Source organism: Ranitomeya variabilis, chromosome 8, assembly GCF_051348905.1.
Source record: "Ranitomeya variabilis isolate aRanVar5 chromosome 8, aRanVar5.hap1, whole genome shotgun sequence".
In the NCBI taxonomy this organism is placed as follows: domain Eukaryota; kingdom Metazoa; phylum Chordata; class Amphibia; order Anura; family Dendrobatidae; genus Ranitomeya; species Ranitomeya variabilis.
The window spans coordinates 206,727,202-206,746,531 of record NC_135239.1 but is presented as its reverse complement, the minus strand read 5'-3'; positions in this window follow the sequence as shown (position 1 = coordinate 206,746,531).

Genomic DNA, 19,330 nt, shown 5'->3' with positions numbered 1-19,330 from the left:
GCTCCCGCTAAGAATAGGCCCACTGCTTTCTGATTTAAACTAACAAAGTGGAGGGGACAATGTGAAAGCAGAAGTTCATGGCTGGGTCGCACAATTTATGCTGCTGGGAATACTGGTGCCGGGTATAATTCTGTAAATTTCCGTCATTGGTGCTTTGCCATGGGAAAATTACATATTCTGGGGGTCATTTGCAACATACAAAGTGTAGCACAGGGAATAACGCCATGGAAGGAAGTAGGTGCAGATCAAACGGCGGCATTTCTGGGCTCCAGAGCCCCCTATGCACTAAAGGGCGGATATATCATTGGTGCAACCTGCGGCCCAGGAGGTCCGGGGGCCACAATCGCCTCCAAAGTAGGTGGAATTGGGCAATATGATGAGTTATTGGGCTGCAAATGGCCCATATACTGTTAGTTGTCTGTGTCCGCCAGTTCACACTCGGCGTTTTTGCTGCATTTTTAATGCAGCATATTTGGTGCGTTTTAAAGCCCCGGGATAATCAATGACATTTCTGATCTCTTACGCACACGTTGCACTTGTTTTTTTCTGCCTTTATTTTGAGCCTTGTTATGTTTCTGCCAAGGCGCAGCGTGTCAATTCTTTCCGACTATATTCACTGCACTTTTTTGCTGTGTGCAGTGTTTCTCCTGACACCACTCTGGTTTTTTGATGAGTAATGTGTGAACATAGCCATAGGAGACAGAGCCAGGACGAGGGGTAGGCAGGGTTGGCACCAGCCTAGGGCGCTACCTAATGCTTCCCCGAGAAGGGAGCACTTTGGAAAAAAAAACAGACCCTGCTGAATGCCTGCGGCCGCCTAGCTCCTTCCACCGGCCGCAGGCATTCAACACAGTGGCGAGCAGGGTGCAGGCACACAGGGGAGTAGTCACTGACACCACTCACCATACTCTTTCTGCTTGTGCCCCGGCCTTCTCTGCCTCCTTGTCAGTAAGATGTGTATACAATTGATGTCAGCGCCACCAGCACAGGAGCAGAGAAGCTGTAATCAGCTCCCTTCTCTGCCGGGAACACAGGCCACTCCAGGTCTGCGCACTGAAGGAGTCGGCGCACGCAGGGGACGTCGGATGGTGCGACGTAGTGGCGTCATCCAGCGCCTACTGCTGTACCAGAGCGAAGAGGAGAAGGCGGCTGCGAAGTACAGGGAGCCGGTATAGGTGAGTATCAGTTTTATTTACTTTTCTTATTTTACATTGCTAGAAAATGTGTAATATCACAGGACATTTCGAGCGGCTGGCTGTGGTGACATTATGAAGGGCTGACTGTGGGGGCATTATGAGGGGCTGACTGTGGGGGCATTATGAGGGGCTTGTTGTGGGGGCATTATGAAAGGTTGGCTGTGGGGAACATTAGGAAGGGCGGGCTGGCTGGTAGGGACATTACGAGGGCCTGGCTGTAGGGACATTACAAGAGGCTGGATGTTGGGGTATTAGGAGGAGCTGGCTGTGGGGGCATTATGAGGGGCTGGCTGTGGGGGGCATCACAAGGCATTGATTGTGGGGACATTGAGGGTCTGGATGTGGGGATGTTTCAAGGGGCTGGCTGTGAGGACATTATGAGGGTCTGGCTCTGAGGGTCATTACGAGGATCTGACTGTGGGGACATTATGAGGGACTGGATGTGGGGACATTATGTGGGGGTCATTACGAGGGGCTGGTTGTGGGGACATTTCAAGAGGCTGGTTGTGGGGACATTATGAGGTTCTGGTTCAGAGGGTCATTAGGAGAGTCTGACTGTGGGAACATAGTGAGGGCCTGGCTGAGGGACATTACAAGTTCGGCTGGATATTGGGTCATTACAAGAGGGGCTGGATATTGGGAGATTACAAGAGGAGCTGTGGGGGACATTATTCTGTATAAAGAGGGCTGTGATGGACATTATACAATATATGAGGGGCGGTGGTGAGTACCATACTATATAACGGGGGGCTGTGGTGGACATTGTGGTGTATATTGGGGGGTATTGTGGATATCATACTGTATGGGCAGCTGTGGTGTCCATACTGTGTAGGGAGGACAGTGTGAGGAGGGGGTACAGTTTGGAGGGGACAACGTGGAGGCAGCATGAGGGCGTCTGACATATAAAATATAGGACATCAGGGATGAATATCGCTATTTGTCCCTTGTATTGTGTAAATCGTCCACAAACCATGAACGATTTTATATGTATCTTTGCATTTGCGTGCCCAATTGAAGCTCACCCCTGTTACTTTTTTCACTTTTCTTTGTATTTTTCTTTGTGGTCGTCAGATTGAGAGGAGGGGGTGTTAGGAGACCTGTTACCTTAGTGTCTGTCCCATTCCTTTACTGGGGGGCTGACGGATCATCAGGGGGGACAATCGGCTTCATCTGCTTAGGGCTCCAAAAATACCCTGTCGGGGTCCTGATACAAGCACATAGATGGAAGTGTTTGCCTTTTCAAATGGTACTTCAAGGGCAAAGGACTGAGCTTCGTCCATGGCCGGCTGAGCTGCTAACGACACCACATGGGGCCATAGGTGCTTCTGATACATTATATGCACAGGACGAGCCTTTCCCTATGTGGTTGGGGGGATCAGCAGGGGATCGGTGCCGATGAGGATTGATTCTTGCCTGACACTTAATTCACATGTCTGTGTCCGGATCACGTCCTCCAGCCTCATTTCTACCTATAATGTTGTCATTATGTACATGTGAAACACACGTGTGAATTCAGTCTTATTTTACGCCAGTCTGACACCTTTTAGAAATATTGTAAATCGGCTCAACATTCCCTTTAAGCCTAGTGAGTTTGGGATAATTCACTGATGGATCCTTTCTGCTCCAGCAGGAAAAATTGCTGCACATCCTGAATCGGGCGGAAAACTAATGAGTAAGGATAAGACTAGATGACGATTGCAATGTTGTATCTAATTATTGTGTTGTGACGGAACACGAATGTTGCAAAAGCTTCCACCAGGTTTGGTTTTATTTCCCGGTCGGTCGGATAGGTGGCAGCAGATCATGGATTTTATTTTTTTTATTTCTCCACGTGCAACAAAAATTGGATAACACTCAGACCACACTACAGTCAGAATAATCCGTCCATGCAAAAATCTGACGTCAGAATGACCCCTAAGGCCCCTTTCACACATCATTTTTTTGCCATCAGTCACAATCCGTTGAATTTTGAAAAAAACGGATCCGTCGCAGATTGTGAAAAATTGATGTGACGGATCCGTTTTTTCGCCGGATCCGACTAGCTGATCCGGCTAATTACATCCTAAAAAAATCGGAGCATGCTCAGTTAAAAAAAAAACGGAATCCGTCGCTGGATTCCGTCATGTGACGGATCCTTCACCATAGGCTTCCATTCTAGCAAACGACAGAGGGCGACGGATCCGTCGCTGTCCGTTTTTTCGACAGACACAAAAAACGTTACTATGTCCGTTAACTCCGGCCGCCGGACGATCAATTTTTGTTCACGGATTTCAGCAAACCCCATTCAGATGAATGAAATGGATTTTTCAACAGAAGAAACGTTTGCCACCAATGTGTCCATGTATGTAGCAAGGAACGCCGTCCTGCGATTCCCCCATGTCAGATCTCCCATCTAATAACAATCCGACACGTCTCTTGTAAATATTTGGACTGAAAGCATCAAGACATAAAGTAACAGATCCAAATATTGTTGTATTTGTAGATTGGATGCATTAATCACGTCGTTCTCTTTGTGCGGCCGTTCTATCAAGTTGTCACATGTTGATTCCGGGGCGCATAAATCAGCTCCGCACAAATGGTGCGCTGGGCATTGTGTCGCCCCACGGGAAACCAATCGTTGACCTCTTTAAGTTGTGCTCAATGAACGGAATGGAGTCGTGAAATAGGTCCCCGAAGTAATGAACGCTGGGGCCACGCTGATACTGTTGTGATTTGTGCTGGAAGCTACTACCTGTGGCTGGAGGCTCGTCGTGCTGTAATTACACCGACCCATATGGTGCCGAGTCCTCGTTAGAACACGGCCCCTTCTGCTTCCAAGCGATGCAATGCAAAAACTCGGCAGCATATGGTGCGAGGACCTCCCTCCGCATCCGGGAGACCCTCATCGTGCATCCATTTAATGTGTAATCTGTCTGTTATTACTCCTGGGTGCCAGGAATACAAATTCTTATAGGGTCCCATTGGGCTCCGCCATGATGTGAAAGACATGGGAAAGCAATGAAACATCTCTTCACTGCAGATTAACCTATTGTTGGGGTCCCGATAACACCAAATGACACCCGGGGGATAGAGAGGTTAATTGATTAATCATCTTATCACCTAAAGCATCAGGATATGGATGTGGGAGAGGATTTGGAGCCGGTCACTCACGGTGCAGCGCGGTTAGTAGATAAATAATCTAATTTTACGTGGTGGAAAACAATGAGAAATTAACTATCTGAATCCTTCTAAGCTCTATGTAGAAACAGGAAGTCTCTTCTCCCTGCATGAGTCATCATTAGAACTACAATTTTGTATCACTGCAAAGTCCCTGACGCAGAGGAAGAGAGGAGCAGCTGAGTCACGAGTTGGAGAGAGGGTGGAACTGGGCTGCCAGGGACTTTGCATTGATGTACAATTGTAGCTCTAATGATGACTCATGCACTATATCTGTTACAGTAGCTGAATTGTAGATGAAAGTCCTCAAAATATCATCCACGCCGCAGAGAAAACCCCAGCATAAATTGCATGGCTCCACAGATTTTAAATCTACAGAATGTCCGTGCAATGCAAGGAATAGCAAATCTGCAGCATTTTCACCACTGAATCTGTGGAGGGTTTTGCCCCTGGAGATTTTGCATGCACACAGGGGTCCCACATGCACATACCAAAATTAACAATTTTGCAAGAGATTTCCAAGAAATTTTTATGTTGCTCTATGTAGATTAAACTCAGCTACTACTTCATAAATCTATAAATAACAAGATCTCAAATACAGATACCATCATAGAAAATCGGGATTAAAGCAACCTGTATGCATGTGGGTACTACCCTGCGGAGCTCCCAAACAACATTAAACCACCGGAATATGGAGCTTATACACCACTACAAAAGAGTTTTTTTAGAATAAAATTGTATCTATTTTTAAAATAAAATTGGTCTTACCCATGTTAGTGTCCATCAGCAGCCACGCGCCCCGACGCGCGTTTCGCAATGGCTTCCTCTGGGGGCCCAGATGGGTAAGACCATTTACAATACATATGGCCCTTTAGTGCTGTAGGTAGGGAGGGAACAGGGAGAAATCTCCAGGATATTATAGTATTACCTCCCTCTATGACACTTACGGTTTGGTCATCCCTATATCTTTGATGCACTAGGCGCTTTAGTTGGATCTGACACCTTGATTGGGGATATTACTGATGATTGTATATTACTTATACCCATGTTTTTTGTCTTATCTGTGGCCTAATTTGAATAGCTCTGTTTGTATATTAATAATTTAATGACTGCTGTTTTTACTTGTTTGTTTAATTAAAGAATACAATTTTATTCTAAAAAAACTCTTCTGTAGTGGTGCATATGCTCCAGATCCTGGTGGTTTACTTCATAAATCTGCTCTAATATCGTTTTTCTGAAGATGTTTTCGGGGTCCTGGAGCCGTTCCGATGTGTAGCGATAGCTTGGGGATTTTATTTTTAGTATCGAGCCCTCTGACAATCGCTTTTGTAAGTGTTTGGACAGCTTTACCGATCCAAAGGTAAAAGATCGATTGCGATCCAACAGAGATCACCTGACGGAACGGACAATCTCACGGATTTTACCAAACATGTCAGTTTTTTGGACCCCAACAAAAATGTGATGTGAGACAAAAATGACAACGAAGAATGGAACCTAGAGACGGGTCCTGGACTCGATCTGCCTGGGGGAAGCCTCACCTCTTACACAGTGATTCCCCTGAATTTCTGACATTCCTGATGTGAATTATTCATATGACTGATGTATCATTAGTGGTGTCAGGGTGGTCTCCACAGCGTCTGCCCCCCAGACGAGAGGTCATGTTCCGCTGCCAGGTATATACTCAGAGCTCGATTTATCGCTGTGTGTAGTGAGGAGACGTAGAGGTATGCAGGAGATTCACTGAAGGAACAAGTTATGAGCCCTTCAGTTCCCTATTGTCCATATTCATGTGAAAAGCTTCAATAGCGGACGGGACGTCTTATCGGTGACCTGAATTATAAGTTAGCCATCAACAGAAGCTCTAAAAATCTAATTAGATTATTCACCCTTCTTCTCCTGTGATTGGGTCTCTCCAGGACTCCAACTATCGTCTCCATGCTCTCAGGCAGCAGCTTCACCTACGAAGGTGTGGATTATGGGCAGCCTGAGAGCATGCATCTTGCCCCATACATATATATATATATACAGTACATATTCCATGCTTTCTTCTTGGTATTAGATTTTTCACCCTTCTTCTCCTGTGATCCGGTCTCTCCAGGATTCGAACTAGCGTCTCCGTGCTCTCAGGCTGCAGCTTTACCTATGAGCCACAGATTATGGGCAACCTGAGAGCTGCTTGTAAAAAGCAGAGATCAAGTTTATAGTGTTACGAAAGGTGACCGGACAGTCAAAGGTGGTGGGGTCAGGGGCTTGTTTTTTAGTTTTTAAGTTCAAAGCCATGTCGCATGTCAGCAGTGTTTGCAATGGTAGCCCCCAGGGGCAGCCACAGACAGAAGAGGGTCCCTGTGGAAGAACAGTATATGGGCCCTGTGGAGTCGAGTAACTCATCATAATGCACATTTCTACCAGCTTTGGAGGTAGTTGTGGCCCCATGACCTCTTGGGCCCCCGTGCGGCCACACAGGTTGCAGCAATGATATGTCCGCCCCTGCAGAGATCAATATGCATACAGTATGGCCTCCAGCCCTGTGTACACGGATATATTAGACCTCTATGGTGCCTTCCTTGTCATACAAGGCCACATGTTCTTCTAGAAGGTCCATTATAGAGCTTTTCTATCCAAGGGTCATCACACAACTGACCAGTCACAATCATCATGTTGCCAGCCGAGATGCCAGTATGAAGTAGTCTAATCTGTATTGGCCTTCTCACGTCACGTGCTCCTCCAGCAGCAACCATTGTATGGACAGTTATGGTCGTATGCTCCTCAACCAGAAGCCTTTGTATGGACAGGTCCGGTCACGTGCTCCTCCACCAGCAGCCATTGTCTGGACAGGTCCGGTCACGTGGTCCTCCACCAGCAGCCTTTGTATGGACAGTTATGGTCGCATGCTCCTCCACCAGCAGCCATTGTCTGGACAGGTCCGGTCACGTGGTCCTCCACCAGCAGCCTTTGTATGGACAGTTATGGTCACATGCTCCTCCACCAGCAGCCATTATATGGACAGGTCCGGTCACATGCTCCTCCTCCGGCAGTCATTGTATAGACAGTTATGGTCACATGCTCCTCCACTAGCAGCCATTGAATGGACAGTTATGATCACATGCTCCTCCACCAGCAGCCATTGTATGGACAGATCTGGTCGCATGTTCCTCTACTAGTAGACATTGTATGGAGACAGGTCCGGTCACATGTTCCTCCACCAGCAGCCATTATATGGACAGTTATGGTCACCTGTTTCTCCACCAGCAGCCATTATATGGACAGTTATGGTCATGTGCTCCTCCACCAGCAGCCATTGTATGGACAGATCTGGTCACATGGTCCTCCACTAGCAGCCATTATATGGACAGTTATGGTCACATGTTCCTCCACTAGCAGTCATTGTATGGACAGTTATGGTCACATGGTCCTCCACTAGCAGCCATTATATGGACAGTTATGATCACATGTTCCTCCACTAGCAGCCATTATATGGACAGTTATGGTCACATGTTCCTCCACTAGCGGTCATTGTATGGACAGTTATGGTCACATGTTCCTCCACCAGCAGCCATTATATGGACAGTTATGGTCACATGTTCCTCCACTAGCAGCCATAATATGGACAGTTATGATCACATGTTCCTCCACCAGCAGCCATTATATGGACAGTTATGGTCACATGTTCCTCCACTAGCAGCCATTATATGGACAGTTATGGTCACATGCTCCTCCACCAGCAGCCATTGTATGGACAGATCTGGTCACATGGTCCTCCACTAGCAGCCATTATATGGACAGTTATGGTCACATGTTCCTCCACTAGCAGTCATTGTATGGACAGTTATGGTCACATGTTCCTCCACCAGCAGCCATTGTATGGACAGTTATGGTCACGTGTTCCTCCACTAGCAGCCATTGTATGGACAGTTATGATCACATGTTCCTCCACCAGCAGCCATTATATTGACAGTTATGGTCACATGTTCCTCCACCAGCAGCCATTATATGGACAGTTATGGTCACATGTTCCTCCACTAGCGGTCATTGTATGGACAGTTATGGTCACATGCTCCTCCACCAGCAGCCATTATATGGACAGTTATGGTCACATGCTCCTCCACCAGCAGCCATTGTATGGACAGTTATGGTCACGTGTTCCTCCACTAGCAGTCATTGTATGGACAGTTATGGTCACATGTTCCTCCACCAGCAGCCATTGTATGGACAGTTATGGTCACGTGTTCCTCCACTAGCAGCCATTGTATGGACAGTTATGATCACATGTTCCTCCACCAGCAGCCATTATATTGACAGTTATGGTCACATGTTCCTCCACTAGCAGCCATTATATGGACAGTTATGGTCACATGTTCCTCCACTAGCGGTCATTGTATGGACAGTTATGGTCACATGCTCCTCCACCAGCAGCCATTATATGGACAGTTATGGTCACATGCTCCTCCACCAGCAGCCATTGTATGGACAGTTATGGTCACATGTTCCTCCACCAGCAGCCATTATATGGACAGTTATGGTCACATGTTCCTTCACTAGCAGCCATTATATGGACAGTTATGGTCACATGTTCCTTCACTAGCAGCCATTATATGGACAGTTATGGTCACATGTTCCTTCACTAGCAGCCATTATATGGACAGTTATGGTCACATGTTCCTCCACTAGCGGTCATTGTATGGACAGTTATGGTCACATGCTCCTCCACCAGCAGCCATTATATGGACAGTTATGGTCACGTGCTCCTCCACCAGCAGCCATTATATGGACAGTTATGGTCACATGTTCCTCCACCAGCAGCCATTATATGGACAGTTATGGTCACGTGCTCCTCCACCAGCAGCCATTATATGGACAGTTATGGTCACATGTTCCTCCACTAGCAGCCATTATATGGACAGTTATGGTCACATGCTCCTCCACCAGCAGCCATTATATGGACAGTTATGGTCACATGTTCCTCCACTAGCAGCCATTATATGGACAGTTATGGTCACGTGCTCCTCCACCAGCAGCCATTATATGGACAGTTATGGTCACATGTTCCTCCACTAGCAGCCATTATATGGACAGTTATGGTCACATGTTCCTCCACCAGCAGCCATTATATGGACAGTTATGGTCACGTGCTCCTCCACCAGCAGCCATTATATGGACAGTTATGGTCACATGTTCCTCCACTAGCAGCCATTATATGGACAGTTATGGTCACATGTTCCTCCACCAGCAGCCATTATATGGACAGTTATGGTCACATGTTCCTTCACTAGCGGTCATTGTATGGACAGTTATGGTCACATGTTCCTTCACTAGCGGTCATTGTATGGACAGGCCTGGGCACGTGTTCCTCCACCAGCAGACATTGTATAGACAGAAGTGCTGTGCGGTTTGTAAGGATTTTTGTACTAAAGGTAAAGTGGACGACCCCCTTTTAAGTCAAATGTAAAATCAGAAAACTTGCATTACAAAACGCAGCTGTATAGAATTCATGGAAACAAGTATCAGGGAGGTGCTGGAGTCAATGACCTGAACAGCAGGTGGATGTCCAAATCCTGATTCTAAACCTGCCTCTGCCCCCGGAGACATTGCCAGTGCTGGACACAAGCGGACAGTCCGTCTGTGAGAGCGAGACCCCAGCACTGATCAATGCAGCCTTGCCCGCCGCACCCCAGCAATGGTCCACTAATTGTAAGACTTCAAAAGAAACTCACCCAGCCTGACCCCACCGCACTCGTCATTCCCGGCCTGTGGGAGGAAGATGCCCCTCGGCTCCATCACAAATCTTTATAATATGCTGTCTTTATAAAAAAATAATTGTAAATTTATGTATATCTGCTGCTTCCATCCATCTACCTATCCAGGATGGAAGAGGCCCCTGTGCAAGAGCAATATGGGGACCAATAGCTCCTCATAATGCACCATTACACCTGCTTCAGAGGTGGTTGTGGCCCCCAGACCTCCAGGACCCCCGAGCGGCTGCACAGATTGCACCAATGTTATGTCAGTCATGGTTGTGAAATCCGCCTGTCTGATCCCGGAGTTATAGATATAAAAAGTTGCAATGTGAAAAGCTGAATTTTTGCAACTTTGATATCAATTATTCAGAAAAACATTGATTTGGGGTCCTGGGATCTGCACCCATTCCCTTAGCACCGTGCTGCCTTCTTTTACTTATCAATCTCAGATCCATCTCTATCTTTATCTACACTTATGGTACCGACACAATCTGGATTATCGCTTTTACATTTTACCGATTTCCGCCGACTTTGGTGTTCGGATTGGTTTTGTGAGATTCCGGATTATTAGGATCCCCGGGCCGATGTGTTGTGGAAGGAGGACGTTTCCTGCATTGTATACATTGTCTATATTGTAGCTTTCCTATTTATTTGCATACACCATGAGCCGCAGAGAACATTCCCTCCTCTATGGTGCAATGAAAAATATTTCTTTTTTTGCTGTTTTCATTTGAAGCTGATACTTTGTTTAATATGGAAATTGTTTCCTTTTCATGCTAGGAGGCATTGTTCTGTCTAATTATTAACTGTTTTCTGCAGATTTATCGCTCTTCGCCATCATTTTCATGTATGGGGCAGACATTCTGGTTCATTTACAAAACAAATATTCGTTCTTCATTAAACTTGAACGTCTTTTTGGCGTCTGCAAATTTGACTTTTTTCAACTTTGTGTTATTTTTAGATACATTCATGATGCATACAAATAAAAAAAAAAACAAATCATAAGCAGAAAGATTTACCCCTGAAGCAACGAATGAATCTAAATTTCTGTACTTGTATTTCCTCAAAGACAAATAGAGGGGAGTCCGCTTTAGCCAGAGTTAAGGAAAGGATCACAGGTGATTACTAGATGTGAACGCAGCCGAGCTGAACAAACAAGGAACATCCAAGAGTTTCCAAAGTCCGGCAGGAAACACCATAAGACTTTATTCCATTATTATAAAATCCTGGTACAAAAAGGTGTCACGTGCATCATGTGCAGACCTGCGCAGTTTGGTGGTATGTATGCCTTAATTCTGGCATAATGCTGAAACGCGTCGGTCTGCACTTGCCGCTTATGACTCCTTTTTGTACCAGGATTTTACAATTTTTTGAATAAAGTTCTATTTTAAGTCTATCGACTTTGTAATTTATTGTATTTAATCAAAGGCATAAATGACCAAATATTAGGGTTAGGGTGTGTTACATATTGCAGGCTCACTAGGTGAGGAGGATCCAAAGTCTAAGGCCTAGGTCTAGGTGAGCACATGGGCCACCGGCGTTGATGCTGAAGGTGGTTGAAGCACACTGGAAACAGCTAGCGGAGTTACTGGAAGCCACAGGCGGACATGCAGAGGCAAATTGAAAGGCTTACAGGTGTCCTGAAAGCTGCAAACAGGTGAAGTCCTCAACTGATATGTAGCAGGGTTACTGGAAACCGCAGACAAGCAGGTGAAGTCTTGAAGACCACTAGCAGGTAGCAGGGTTACTGGAAACTGCAGACAAGGATGTGAAGTCCTGAAGGCCACTAGCAGGTAGCAGGGATACTGGAAACTGCATATAAGAAGGTGAAGTCCTGAAGACCACTAGCAGATAGCGGGTTTACTGGAAACCGCAGACAAGTATCTCATGGACTGGAAACCACATACAGCCAGGAGACGTCCTGATGACTGTGGACTGGACGCATACAACTAAGAGAGTTACTACAAATATTAAAGCAATGCCGAGAGTCATGTGTGTGTCCTGGGGGGACCTTATATCCGCCCACAAAATACAGCACATGGGAGCACCAAGGGCAACTTGCAAAGCCCGACATGGGGCCCAAGAAAATCTACCGGCCGGAGAAGGTGTGTATTAAAGTGCTTCTCCTATGTGGGACAGTACTGGCATAATGGTTATAATAACCCACTGCTTGTCCCCATTGGGGCTTATACTCTAAAATTCCCTCTCAGTATTTCTATAAAGTAATTTTGCACACCAGAGTGAAACACCAGAGATAACGACCCCTCTAAATGACACGGACATCCTAAAAGTGCAAGCTGCATCTACTTGCTTCAATACCAAGAACATCTCCTCTCACCTATCCCCATGCCAAACTCAATACAAGGTTCAGGCCAACGAGGCCCCGGTGCCCGGGACTGCGGGCCGTCTGCTGGGTGCGCAGGCACAGAAGTAAGCCATCCTTTGTCCCCAGTATTATGATAGCAGATGCTAAGAGCCCATCACAGGTGAGTGGCAGGTGGGCGCGCGGGGCAGCCGGGCACTCCGAGCACTCACTTAATTTCTCCTAACAAGACTTCTCCTTGTTAGGGTTTTAGGCCGGTGAACTTCTAGGATTACAGCGGTGTGAAAGGAACATGCTTTTCTTAGCATGTAAGACTGATCCACAATAACAGGGCAGCGCTTTACCCTGAGCCCCTCATTTGCATCTCGGGGGGGTTTCACTGTCTCTTTTTTACTACATTATTACTCAGTGGAGCTGCTTGTACGCTGGAGAGAAGAGAGCGCCGGCTTGTTCTGCTCTAAAGAGCTTAGGAAGAGATAAATGTGTCTCTTCTTAGCCTAATTATTCTGCTCAGCTCTGGGCACGATGCCCGCTGTAACCACAAGGCTGGCGAAGGTGCGGCACAGAGAGGCCGGGTGACACTGGAGGCGCTCACCCATGTAACACTTGTGAAGCCCTAATAACATGTGTTCAATGTTAACCTTTAAAAAAAAAGGAAACAAAGTAACAAGATTCACTCAGAAGTAATCAGAATTGTGTGTTCTATCAACTATCTATTATCTGTCTATCGACAAGTGCTTCTCACAAAATTAGAATATCATCAAAAAGTGAATTTATTTCAGTTCTTCAATAAAAAAAGTGAAACTCATATATTATATAGTCATTACACACAGAGTGATCTATTTCACGTGTTTATTTCTGTTAATGTTGATGATTATGGCTTACAGCCAATGAAAACCCAAAAGTCATTATCTCAGTAAGTTAGAATACTTTATAACATCAGCTTGAAAAATTGTTTTAAAATCCAAAATGTTGGACTACTGAAATGTATGTTCAAATGCACTCAAAACTCAGCCTCCTCTAACCTTGTGCCAAAAAGCAGCAGCCATGGCTTCTTCCAAGTGGCTGCCTAGCACTCTGAAAATGAAAATAGTAATGGCCCACAAAGCAGGAGAAGCTATAAGAAGATAGCAAAGTGTTTTCAAGTTGCCCTTTCCTCAACTTCAATTTCTTAATTTGCATTTGGAACTATCAGGAACAGTGGAGGTCAAGATAAGGTCTGGAAGACCAAGCAACATTTCAGTGAGAGCTGCTCATAGGATTGCTAGAGAGGCAAATCAGGACTCCCGCTTGATTGCAAAAGACCTTCAGAAAGATTTAGGAGACTCTGAAGTTGTGGTACATTGTTCTACTGTTGAGAGACACCTGGACAAATATGGCCTTCATGGAAGAGTCATCAGAAGAAAACCTCTCCTACGTCCTCGCTATAACATTCAGAATCAGAAATATGCAAAAGAACATCTAAACAAGCCTGATGCATTTTGGAATCAAGTCCTGTGGACACATGAGGTTAAAATAGAACTCTTTGGCTACAATGATCAAAGGTATGTGTGAAGGAAAAGGGCACAATTTCAGGAAAAGAACATCTCGCCAACCATTAATTATGGAGGTGGATCAATCATGCGTTGGGGTTGTGTTGTAGCCAATGGCACGGGGAACATTTAACGAGTAGAGGGAAAAATGAATTCAATGAAATCTCAACAAATTCTTGATGCAAACATAACACCATCTGTAAAAAGGCTGAAGGTGAAAAGAGGAAGAGGCTGGCTTCTACCAATGGAGAATGATCATAAACACACATCACAATCCACAATAGACGACCTCAAAAGGGCAAGCTGAAGGTTTTACAATGGCCCTCACAGTCCCCTAAACTGATCATTGAAAATCTGTGGTTAGACCTCAAAATAGCAGAGGATGGAAGGACGCCCCCAGAATCTCACAGAACTGGAAGAATTCTCCAAGGAAGAATGGAGGAAAATCCCTCAAACAAGAATTGAAAAAAATTTCAAGATTCTGCCAGCCTTCCTGAGAAATCTTAGCCCATTCCTAATAGGCAATGGCCTCCAGGTCACAAATATTCTTGGATGTTATGTTATATCCTCCTTTTTAAAATTCTGCCAAAGATTTTCTATGTTGCTCAAGTCAGGCGACAATGACGGCCACTCCAGAATCTTCCAGGTCTTCTTCTAAAACCAAGGCTTGGTGATCCGTGAGGTGCTTAAGATCATCATCCTGTTGGAAGGTCCAATGACACCCAAACTTCAGCTCCACATAAGGGGCATGAGATTTTTTCCTTTTATTTCCTGATACTTGATTGAATCCATTGTGCCCTGCACAAATTTCTTGTGCCAAAAAAAAAGAATTGCTGAGCTAGGCATCACTGAGCTACCACCGTCCACCATGCTTCACTGTAGGCCACACCAAGCCCCTGTCATGATTCGCTGTAGGCATCATCAAGCTCCCACCAAGTTACACTGAAGACACAATGAGCTATAACTTAGCTTCACTGTTTACATCACCAAGCTCCGACCATGTTTCACTGTAGGCATCATCGAACCAACACCATTCTTCACTGTAAGCATCACCAACCCACCACCATGCTTCACTGTAGGCTTCACTAACCCACCATCATACTTCACTGTAAGCAACAGCAACCCACCACCATGCTTCAATGTAGACATCACCGAGCCACCACCATGCTTTACTGTAGGCTGTTTTGAACCACTGCCATGCTTTACTGTAGATATAACGAGCCACCGCCATTGTTCACTGCCGACATAACGAGCCCCCACCATGGTTCACTATAGACATAAAAAGCCTCCACGATGGTTCATTGTAGGGATCTCCAAGCCACCACCATGTTTCTCTGTAGGTATCACCAAGCCCCCACCATGCTTCACTGTAGATATCAAAAAGCCAAAGTGTATAGAGATCCAGCTGTTGGCTTTACATTACTGGTTCTTGTCACAACAGGTAAAAAAAGCCATATAAATTCTTTGTGCTGCCTCTTTCAGAGAACTAGGTTTTTACACCTCAGCCTTTAATAAATTTAGTCTTGAGGTGTTTTGATTTTTGACATTTAATCAGCGTAAGACTGGTTTATATCCCGTGCACTGTGTCCTGGTATCTGATACATGAGACAGCTACATAGTTGCCGCTTCTCCTCTTATACTTTATGTATTGTAATCTTGTCCATGCACCAAGAGTAAGTCTCTATATATCACAGAGAGTAAACCAATTACTCTTCACCGCACCATGCGCACAAATCTACTGAATCATTCTGACAACATTTCTTCTCATTCCACCTGACGTCATTCTCTCCTAAGAACAATAATGCCCATCATTTTCTTTTCTCACTAGGGGAATCACTTTGCAAATAACTTCTATTATTTCAAATATAAAGTTGGGTCTAAGAGTTTTCGGACAGTGACAGAATTTTCATACTTGTATCTCTTACACCAATACAATGGATCCAAAAGAAATGTATCAAAATGTGTCAGGAGTGAAGACCTGGAGCTTACACCATTGTTGCCTCATTATTTCATGACATATTAATCCTTCCTGAGTGCGGGTGTATGGCGCGAGCTCAGGAGCTTAGCCTACTCCCATTTTTTTCTTAAATAGTACTGTATGTGTATATATACTGTATATTGTATATACCAGGTATTTGTCATGTTAACAAATCCTACCAATTCTACCAAGAAGAATCATTTCAGAACTTTTCCCACATTCAATGTTGCCCATAATCTGTACAAATCCATTGAGAAACAAACTGAAATAATTTTGAGGGGGGAAATAAAGTGAACAAAACTAAAATAATGAGTTGCATAAGTGTGAACACCCTCTTATTACTGGGGATGTAGTTGTGTTCATACTTGCCCTCATGTTACATTGTCAGTGCACGGCCGCCGTCATTTACAGCGATTTTGATCAACCTCATAAAAAGTTTTGTTGTTCTAAGAGGATTTTCCTGACATTTTCTGGTCTATAAACAGCTGACAACGCAGCAAAGGTATCTCATTGTGGAAAGCTATTAATCAGGAGAAGGAAACAAATAAATTTCCAAGGCATTAGATACCTTGGAGCAACGGGAAAATGTCATCAAGAAGTGGCTCAAATTTGGCACAACAGTGACATTACCTAGAAAAGGATGTTCCTCAAAAATTAATGAAAAGACAAAAGAAAATTGGTTTGGCAGGCTGACAAGAAGCCTACAGCAACATTTAAAGGGAACCTGTCACCTGAATTTGTCGGGACTGGTTTGCGGTCATATGGGCGGGGTTTTCAGGTGTTTGATTCACCCTTTCCTTACCCGCTGGCTGCATGCTGGCCGCAATATTGGATTGAAGTTCATGCTGTGTCCTCCGTAGTACATGCCTGTGCAAGGCAATCTTCCGTACTTATCATATGTTTGGCTTGTGGGGTGGGGAGGCAACATGGAAGCGTCTTCTTACAAAGAAACATATCCAAGCCCATCTACGTTTTGTCAAAACCTACATCAAGTCTATTAAAAGCATATAGTTAACATGTTCTCCCCGTGTTTGCGTTAGTTTCCTCCATGTTCTCTGGTTTCCTCCCACACTCCAAAGACATACTGATAGGGATTCTAGATGGGGACAGTGCTGATGTCTTTGAAGTGCTGTGGAATTAATGGCGCTATGTAGGTGAGTAAAATAAATAAATGTTATTTCTAATGGGACCAAAGTGGAACCTTTTGACCATAATTCCCAAAGTTATGTTTGGTGAAAAGCCAACACTAAACATTGCCAAAATGACACCATGCCCACAATGATGCATGGTGGAGGCAGCATTGTGCTTTGAGGCTGTTTTCCTGCAGCATGAACGGAGGCTTTATTCAAGGTGGAATCCAAATATCAGTCAATTTTGGAACAAAACCTTCAGGCCTTTGCTGAAAAGCTGAAGACAAATAGAAATTTTAACTTTCAGTGGCACAACGACCATAATTGACCTCCAAATCACCAAAACAATAGCTTCACCAGAATCTTTTGAATGACCAAGCCTGAGCAAAGTCCTGAACCTAAGTGACATTGTGGTTGACCAGAAGAGAGCGTTGTACACAAGAGATGCTCTCGCAATCTGGCAGATATGAAGCTTCAGCAAGGAAGAACAGGCAAAGATGGCCAATTGAATACTTTTCTAAGAAAAATCATTAAAAAATGTACCCAGTAGGAACACAAGGCGCGATGTGAGAATATTCCCCGCTCTGACTTCCTCACTCATAAAGAAGAACTTGATAGATGCTCGTAACTTCCCTTTACTCTTAGTCAATACTACTTCCAATTACTTATGATATGTTTTTATTTGGCCTGATCTGGATTATTTGTCACCCATATTAGGGTCACACACCAAACAATGTTATGCTGATGTAGGGAGGAGAACTAAGCTAACGGCCCCCCTCGCGTGCCTGGGCCGGAACTGTCGGGGCTGTCACCATTGTTTTAGGGGGAAGAGATTTCTGACCGGAGCAGTTCAGGACACGTGACTGACTCTTTCTATAGATAAAGAACCTGTTGACCCTTGCTCTGCCTCCTGTGTGTCACTGCATCCTACACACGTGCTGTCATCCTACACTGACATTATGTAATGTTTACTTCATTAGCTCATTGCAATCTTTCCTCCTAGTTCCTTACAATGACGAGTGTAAGGGTAACGATGAGTTGAACTTGTGACTCTCAGGCTCCGTATCTCACCATCCACTACGGCTTCTAACGTGAGACCACCATCACTTTATAGACAATCATCTTGCATATCTCATACTCACATTGTGACTATTTAGCATGTGATTAGTTCTGCAGATTTTCGTCATGTCGCTGCATTGTTACTGATTTGCTCCAAAAATCTAAATTTTAATTATTATTTTGTCAGTATTTTGTAAATCCACCTTTGGCCTTCAGCACGGCCTGAATCCTTCTGGGCTGCTCTCAATCAGATTCATGCCTGTCTCCACCGAAATCTGATCCCAGGTCTCTTCTGCACGTTCCCCATGTTGGTGCACACTGGTCGCCTCACTTGGGTCTGTATACCGCTTATTCTTTACCCACAAGTTCTGGGTTAGGTTGAGGTTTGGAGACAATCTGGCTCCTCTACTTCATTGTCATTGAACCATTTATTCCCCAATCTCTACATATTCTTCGAGTCGTTCTCCTGCTGGAACACGATGTCGTCCTTGTCATACCCATAGTACTCGAGTGTACGAAGTAACTCATCTTGTAGGACACTCACATATAGCTCAGCACTGAGACCACCAACGATCCTGGTCAAGTATCTAACACCTCTGTCTGTGAATCAACCCCGTTATCATCAGGCTTCCTCCACCGAACTTGACAGTTCCTCCAATTTCTCGATCCATTGGCCCCTTTTTTCCTTTGTTTCTTTCAGACCCATTTGCCCCATCAGAGCCATCTATTGACTTCCGTCTCATCGCTCCATATCCTCGTTTCCAATCTTCTACTTTCCACTTTTCGTACTTTGTTGCAGACTCGAGGCGACGCTTCTTATGATGACATTGAAGTTGAGGCTTCTTCACCTTTTTCCTGGCCACCATTCCAGACTTGTGTAACGTACATCACACGGTGCTGACATCGACGTCTGAGATCTCACTACTATGAAGCATACGAGCCTCCTCCACTGCCGTGTTTGTCTCCAGAACTGATAGAACTTGTGAGGAGCCGACTTGGTGACTCCGATATATTGCCTGGACGTCCACCTCTTGGCTTCTGAATGGATGGACGGACTTCATCTCGTATTCTTCCAGCTGTCATGGCCTCACATGATGCAGTTTGGCAATTTTCTTGGCCGAGGGAAAACTATCGATGAGCTGGATGATGCTGTTTCTGTTTTCTTGGGAAATTCTCATGGCTGCTCCTCGATTCCAACCGGTGACGTTTAGGAATCAACCT